Source organism: Nematolebias whitei, chromosome 17, assembly GCF_014905685.2.
Source record: "Nematolebias whitei isolate Nwh7 chromosome 17, NemWhi1, whole genome shotgun sequence".
Lineage (NCBI taxonomy): Eukaryota > Metazoa > Chordata > Actinopteri > Cyprinodontiformes > Rivulidae > Nematolebias > Nematolebias whitei.
The window spans coordinates 39,991,636-39,999,926 of record NC_056514.1 but is presented as its reverse complement, the minus strand read 5'-3'; the positions used below and the strand labels follow the sequence as shown (position 1 = coordinate 39,999,926).

General features: G+C 44.2%; 1 protein-coding gene across 1 annotated transcript in view; it reads left to right on the top strand.

The window, feature by feature from the left end:
* Window positions 1-275, top strand: part of map2k6 (mitogen-activated protein kinase kinase 6) — a gene marked incomplete at its 5' end in the record, with an annotated part of 174,601 nt that extends 174,326 nt beyond the window's left edge. The window contains 1 exon segment of the mRNA XM_037691689.1: window positions 50-275.
* Window positions 276-8,291: the final 8,016 nt, after the last annotated feature.

The following is an 8,291-nucleotide window of genomic DNA, read 5'->3' as shown; positions in this document are numbered from 1 at the left end:
CCCCTCCTATCGTAGCCTCGATCGTGTGGCGGCCCCCCCCCCCCCCCCCCCCCCCCCCCCAGTGATCAGATTGGCTCTGTGCTGCACCATCGGGTCAAACTTTTCCTTATTTTCTCGCTGAAAACGGTGTAAGATGTGCAGATCGTATAAAAATGAATGATTTAATGCTCTCTGTGTATAATCTAAATGTTCGTCTACTCAAAGCAAGTGTTGCATCAGATTATTAAATGACTGCATGTACAGAATCTAACCTGGGGGGCCTCGGACGGCCGGTGGGGGTCAGCTTGAGCCTGCTGGATGATTTAAGGGCCTCCTAGTGGTCATTCATAGGTACTGCACCTCTACACGTTCTGGGCTCTGTGTGTGCGTGTGCGTGTGCGTGTTCACTGGGCTGCTGGGCTGCAGGCTGGTTTCTGACTTCAGGTGGGGGTGTATTTGACAACACGTTTTGTCTCAGGACCTGTGAGAACTTCTCTGCTGGTCTGAGAATGGTCGAGCTGCACCAAACGAATCTCATGCAACGCTTTTATTTTTCTAGCCGCGCTGGCATTTGTTTGGCTTTAAAGATTCTAACATTCGGTTCAGAACTCCAACCTAAAGGTGCATTTAGACACCGCGAAGCAGCCGTCCTCGTGTGACTATCAGACCGTCAGTTTCTGGTAAAATGCCGGCGTAGGTTCAAAATAAGGTGCGGCACAGAAAACTGGAGGATGTGAAATACTTACCGATGACCTGCGGAATGATTTAGCTCCTTCTGAGTTTGAACAAGTTCGCACTGTAAATTAGAACTGGAAACAGTTCAAAGTGTCTTTAAGTAAAAGTCATTTACTGATTTTACTCGCATTTTAATTTTCTTTATATGTTTACAAAATCCTCTTTATGTTTTAAGCTGCAGCGAGACCATGTTGGGTTTATCCGAAGCGAACAAGGAAAAGCAGAAGAGAGCTTAAAATGGACAAAACTTTAGCTATTTGTGGCTCGACGAGGGAACTGAAAGTTTCCGTGCGTTAAAAACAATATTTTCTCTTCTGAGGCGCAAATTAAAATCAAAAACCCATTTAAAAAAAAAAAGTAACTTTGGCCAAGTTCTTAAAATAAAAAGGTCCCATATTAAAGGAACTAACCAGAGAGGAACTTCAGTTCGGAAGTGGGGCGGAGCTTGTGAAGAATGGTGGGCGGAGCCTGATCAGGCCACTGGAGCTGACCAATCAGAACAGAGGGTGTCATTTGCGAGCGGGAACATTAGCCTTTTTATACACCTCTTTCAAATTGCTTCCCCTTAAATTGTTGACTTTTTTAATTTCAAAACTTTAGTTTTATGTGCTCAGTTACAAAAACCACTAATATTCAAAATTTCTTTATTATTAACGATCAAATCTGCTACATTCTGTGGAAAGCCAGGCAATGAGCTCTTTGTGTTCTGTAAAGAGTTAAATTTTATATTTGTCTCTTTTTCATCGGGAGCTTAAATCCGACGGTTTTAATTGAGATGAAACAAAATTGTTTTTTTAGTATTTACACAAATATTCAGGCTTTGGAAGGATAACGCTCATAAATCCTCTCACACTCGTTCTCTGCTGCTCCAGGACGTTCTTGTTGCTGCCGTATTCGCAGGAACCCCTAAATCTTTCGTCTCGCCTGCTTTGAACCTTTTCGCCTCGTTAGCGGGCGGTGGGCGAGCGGTGACGCTGCAGCCGCCTCTCGCTGGTTGTGCAGCTGAATTTGTTGCGGCGCGTCGTCTTGATGCAGCCGCATGCAGCCCCGTGTCACATTATCAACATGTGTGTGTGTGTGTGTGTGTGTGAGAACTGCCTATATTCTGCTTGTTTTCTGTACTGAGCCAATCACAACCCACTCCAACGTGAAAAGGAACTGGACGTTATTTTTATTATTGTTATTAATATCATATTAATTCAGTCCAGGCCCCCTCCCGCCTCACACACGTATAACTGCTGCAGTTTCTCTTATTTATTATAACTGCTGTGTCCTTTGGGAAACTCGAGTGATCCTTTGGAGACGTTTGTCGTGCGTTTGTGTTTTTGTCGCGCTCTTCTTGGCTCAAACACGTGAATGCTTTGAAACTGTAACTCGCAAGCCTTCTATGTGCCTCGATATAAAAAAGACTTCGGAAAAAAGCGTGTTGTGATGCAGGGGAGTTCACGTCCATCTGTCCGTGCTGTTGTGGAGCTCCGGCCTGTTTGTGTTCCTCAGTTTGAACTCGCGCTGGTTTCGGGGGGCAGAGTGTGGAACCGATGGTTCTGGGTCCTTCTAGGTTCTGATTTCAAGTCAAAACAAAACAAAGTGCTGCACGAGACAGACGGTGAGGCGGTACCACAGCTTAAACTGTCCTTTTGTCTTTAATTAACCTAAATCTGACTTTTTTCTTCATTTTGTCAAGTCTCAGTCCATGGATGTTGATTTGTGTTTGTAGAAAAAGCTCATTAAAATGTATCCCCTTTATTTAACCCATTCATAACCGGAACAAACATGAATCTGTTGTGATTTCTAACACACGCCAGAGTAGAACAGCAACAGAAATCTTCTAAAACAACACTTTTAAATTCATCACAAGAGTTTTAACGGCCTAAAATAGAAGCCAAAACCTAAATTATCATAAAAAGAAACCACGCTTATTGATTTTTGTACTTGTTTTTTGCCCACATGGTGGCAGCAGAGTAGGAAGTAAACAATTTGTCATTTTATGACTAAAATAAAGGTTTGTAGGCTCAATCATCCTGGTTATAACCTTTTGTTTGACTAAAAGAAATGATTGTTGCTTCTATAACAGAAAAAGAGCAACATTAGCTGTAACTTTGGTTTATTCTGCTTTCTATTTTATCTCTTAATTTAGTGTATTTGGACTTTTTAGGTTTTCTTTGTCCTCCTTTCTTCAGCAGCTGGTCACATGTTTGTCACGTCAGTCATTGGATCAAAAATCAACTTAGCTAAAGTTTCAGCATTTTAAGCTAAGCAAACTTCACAACTTTAACTTTGCTTAACGATTTAAATTAAATAGTATTTCAATTATTTTATCATAGCACAAATTTTGACCTGGATAAGTTTTTATAAAAACAAGCTGTAGGCCCCTCCCACAGCCCTCTCTGCTGTGTTGTAGCACCTCCTCCCAAACTCCTCTTTGCAGATGATGTTGTTGTTTATTCAGTGGTGGGCACAGCTAACCAAAAGTTAGCTTTGCTAACCCATAATTGGATAACCAAAAAATGTGTGTAATTGATGTAACACTTCCACTTGGATTATATTTAATGTCAAATTTATTCATGACATTTACGCCAGCACCATGACAACACTCGAACAGTCATACTAAAACAGCCTCTTTTATATCGGTGAGTTATTTTGATGGAATGGCCGATGTCCGATATTTAACTTTATCGCTAATATCGATACCATGCCGATAATATCGTGCATCCCTAATAAAATCACACAGTGCCGTTCAGCTAGCTGTTTGTGCACCGACCAATCACGTCTTGTCACGTGTACAGGAAGTGAACCAATGGTGCGCTTCTTACAGACTCTGAGTCCAAACGTGTGAATTTTGTTAGTAGCCTTAAAGTTAGCGGAACCTAATTTAGCGAAAGCTAATTGGTCTGCTAACAGTTTCTACAGTTAGCAAAACCGCTAACCCGCTAAACAAAAAGCTGACTTTGCAACTAGCTGTTAGCGGATTAGCAGAACCGTGTCCACCTCTTATGAACTACAACCCCAAAACAACTTGAGGACAAATAGCTGTTATTTAAGATGCAAAGTATGTTATAAAAATATAAAATATACCCACTAGCTAAAGAGCTAAACCTGAGTTAATGTTCATTCATAACCTGCACGTATTCGGCTTGTTTTAGGTTCTGAATGTAGCTCTGCACAGATCAGAGTCCAGAATGAACGCTTTTAAAACCTTCGTTCTCTTTAAAGAATGATCTGACTGAGCAACCCTTCTGCCCTCCTCAGCTTGTCTTTTGTTTCTCGTTAAGTTTCTTGTTTTGTTGCAGACAAACTTCCCTCCTTTCTCTCTCACCTGCTCCTGGCTCAGGTCCCACGACCTTTAGCACACATCGGTCCTGGAAGTGTCACGTCGGCTTCCTCCTGAAGCGTCAGCGGTACCAAAACGTTTAGCTGCTGCAGGCCGTGCTGAGAAGCTGGCGACACTCGACGGACGTTTTCTGTTTTTACTTCTACGTCTCGGTGCATTTTGTCGTGAGGATGAGTCCGATCAGACAGAAATCACCACGACAGGGACATACAAACCTCCCCAGCACATTTCTCTACCAGCGATGCAAATATACTTTAGAGAAGGACTGCATGTCTCAGATAATCAACTTTTGATTCATTGTCACGTCTCACAGCAGTAATTTCAAGGATTGTGGGTGTTTTAAGTGCCTGAAGAAGTCGTTCTGTGGTTTGACATTTAAACACTTCTCTGTTCAGGAATGATGCTTTCACACAGTTTGGGTCCTTCAGGTCCGCTCCACAGACTCCGGTCACGATGTGAGCGCGTTACTGTAAGAAAAGATGTATTTCTGTGGTTAGGGTTTGAAACGTAGAGGTTCAGATTTTACTCCGACACTTTATTTCCCTCAGCTTTTCATTCAGACCAACATTAGGACACAAACGCTTCAAAAACTGCCTCTAGTGCTCAGAAACTCTGAAAACTGAGTTTAAAATGAAAGTTAACCCAATTTATGTTGTAGAACTGCACATTTATGTACTTTTTATTCTTTTACAGTTACAGTTTAGACTAAAATAAGTATTTCCAACAGTGTTTTAAATTTACAGAAGCATAAAATATTAGTGTTTGAACATTTTGGCATCAACTCCTGCAGTTACTGCAAAGTCTAAAGGTTTTAAATACACGTGGAAAACTTTATTTAAAAATAAATCCGAGTTTTGAAAACCCAGCAGGACGACCTCATCCATATGTGTTACATTCTACACAATTAAACTAAGTAGCATTAACACAAATTAATTCTACAATGCAAACTTATTTTTGTTACTTTATGTACGGTTACGTTGGCGAACCATCGAGATAAAATTTACCTGGGAAAAAGGTCGGACGTTGGAAGTTGAAGCCATAAGGGCGCCTCCTGGTGGTTGGCTCCAGTTAATGTTTAAGCCCCGCCCCCCGTGTAAACAAACTAAAAGTAAAAAAAAAAAAAAACACCAGATATTTTGTTTCAAGTGTTGATTTATGTAGTTCTGGCTGCTGTTTGTCTAAATATGCATTTTCCTCTATACGTTTAGTTTAACTCGTTATTTGAAGCTTGAAGAAAAATGAGCTTATAAATAAAAATAACTACTTTTGGTTTGTTTATACTTTTTGTAGCAGACTCGCTAAGATGTTTAGAATCAGAAAACAACGTAAAATAAGTAGCATTCCTTGAAGGAATGCATATCGCCCGCTGCGATGCCCTGCTAAGACATTAGTGCTCTGAGTTGGGGATGACTCTCAGCTACTACCACTTAACTTAGCTCAATATCTGTAAAACCAACTGGGCTTGATCTGTGTGTGCTCATGGTTACTGGATCCTCACAGCAGATATGGAGAGTGCAGGCTTGGTCCCAGGACCTCAGAACTCCTCTCTAACCCTGGTTGTAGAGCTGTGGTACCCCCCCCCCCCCCCCCCGAAACCTGCATCCATAAAACGATTTCTCTTTCTTTGATAGTTTTGTCATTTTGTGAGCGTTATCTGTCTGCTTGCATGTGGGAAGCATGTTTGCATCCTGCTCCCACCTGCTGTGGGTCGCTGGGGGCAGGATGTCCGAGTGGAAGCGTCGCACCGTCACCTTGACCTCTGAGTCGGCCCGAGCTGCCAGCAACAGGCACGTATGTCCGAGTGATGCAGCTTTTTCTGGAAATATTTATTTATTTTTAGCTGAAGGTCAGAAAAAGGTGTGAGGCTTAGGGAAGAAGTTTTACTCACCTTCCTCGTGCAGAAAACGCGTCGGCGGGAGAATAAAACCTTCACCGGAGGCCTGGGTGAGGATCACGTCGGGCGCAGCTGCCGTTCGTACGTTTGTCGTGCTGCGACACGCTCGTGGAGCTTTCTGTCGGTGAACTGCTGGTCCACTCAGCTGTATGTGACTTCTGATGTTGTGTTCTGTAATCCGGGTTAATCCAGAGATGCTACTGTACGTGGAACAGGGTCTTTTTGTTGCGGTTGGGTGGGTTGTGGGGGGAGGGGGCAGTGAAGTTCTCAGTATATTTCCACGTCTCCGAAGCCTCTGCTAAAGACTGATGACTGTTCCCTAGAGCTCAACGAATTTCTATAAATAATTTAGATTGCTCAAACTGATTGTGTGCAATTGTAACAATGGAAATTCAATAAAAAGAGGTATTTTTACACAATAAGTTGCGTGTGGGCTCTGTTTCTTTGTGTTTTACTGTAAAATACCTGTAATGAGAACTGACCACAGCTCTGCAGGAAACCTTTTCACGAGCTTGGTGCAACTAGCACAGTTAGCAAGGTTAGCGCTGCTAAATGGAGCAGAAGCCTCCAGAAGGAAGCTGACGTCTTCCAACAGGCGGCAGAAATGAATCCAACACGATCCATGACAGACGGAGGCTGGAAGCTCAAAAGGTGAAAGTTTTCTCTGATCCTTTCTGTGTCGCGTGAAGCGTTTTGTAGGTTTCCTGCTGGAGAACATGGTTCAGGCTTTCTGGAACCTGTAGAACCAGGTGCTGTATTCATACTGAGCTCGTTCCTGGTCCACCGTCTCTGACCTGTGGAGGTCTCGAGATGCAACCATAGAGAGTTCTGGTTTAGGGAACCTGGCTCTCATTTCTGCTGTTTGCAGACGATGTGGTCCTGTTGGTGTCTTCAAAAGGTGCACTGAAGCAGAGGAGATCTGGGAGTCTTGCTCTGAAGTGAACCTGGATGGAGTAGGAGCTGGATTAACGGATCAGGGCCTCATCTTCAGTATTGCCAATGTTGCTCCAGTCCATCTTGGTAAAGAAAGCTGTGCTGAAAGGTGACGCTCTCGATCTACTGGTCTGAATTAACTGAAAAGAGCTTCCTCTGTAGGGGGGCTGGGTTCAACCTGACAGGATGGGAAGCTCCATCATCGAAGGAAGCTTTGAGTACAGCTGCTGCTCCTTCGTATCAAAGGGAGACTCGTATGTCTGATTTGGTTCAAGTTTTCAGGAATTAAGGGATTATGATGAAACCTCTATAGTCTGGGAACACCTTGGGATTCTCTGGGAGGACTTTGAGAGCGTCTCTGGGGAGAGGGAGGTCTGGGTTTTTGTCCTGGACCTGATTCCTGAGACTCAACCTTGAGTTGCATTCAAGCCCAAAAGATCTGACCCGGCTCCAGCCCGTAGCCATCATTTCCGAACCCCACTCGACCCGACGAATTAACTGTAATTACAAAACCCCAACATTTTGAATTAAGATCAACGATCAGCAGCTGCGCGTCACCGCAGTAAAGTTAGTTTTACGTTGGACATTCGAGCTCCGTGGCTTCAGCGGTGTGTTCCTCTCCTTCGAGTTCGGCTGACCGAAATCAGACTGCCTGCATCGGATCGGAGGAGAGGAACACACCGCTGAAGCCACGGAGCTCGAATGTCCAACGTAAAACTAACTTTACTGCGGTGACGCGCAGCTGAATTAAAGAGGCAGAAGATCGGAGCTGAGGGGGTGTTTGTCCTTTCATGGCCGTCAAAGAGTATTAATCGCTGTTTCTGCTGCATTCTGCATTATTCAAACACGGACCCTGCTCTGACATGTCTGCTTTGGGATCTCACATGTTTGGGTCATCGGCCGTGCGCGTCCACTGAGTGCAGCGGCTGATGAGTGTCCATTTGGGCGATGGATCGCTTCCTGGCAGTACAGTCCCATCTGAAGCTTAACTGAACTTTATTTGACCTCAAGGCCGGTCAGCGCGCGGTGAAATGGCCTCATGCGTCTGATGAAGTATGGCAGGCCATGTTATCATATAATTAGATTGTAGCTGATCCACTGACGCAATCAAAAGCCCGACTTGGCCCACCCATCCAACACATTATCATGGCCCGACCCGAATTCGGGCCCGGGTTAGAAACGACTGCTCTAACTCAACCTCAGAAAAACGAGTGAATGAATGGATCGATTTACTCCTGTAATATTCAGCGTCTCTGAATGCTTGGATTAAAAAGCTGCTTTTCATCAGGTTGAAGCAGCGACGTCCGCTCTGCAGCGACGTCCGCTCTGCGGCGACGTCCGCTCTGCGGCGACGTCCGCTCTGCAGCGACGTCCGCTCTGCAGCGACGTCCGCTCTGCAGCGACGTCCGCTCTGCAGCG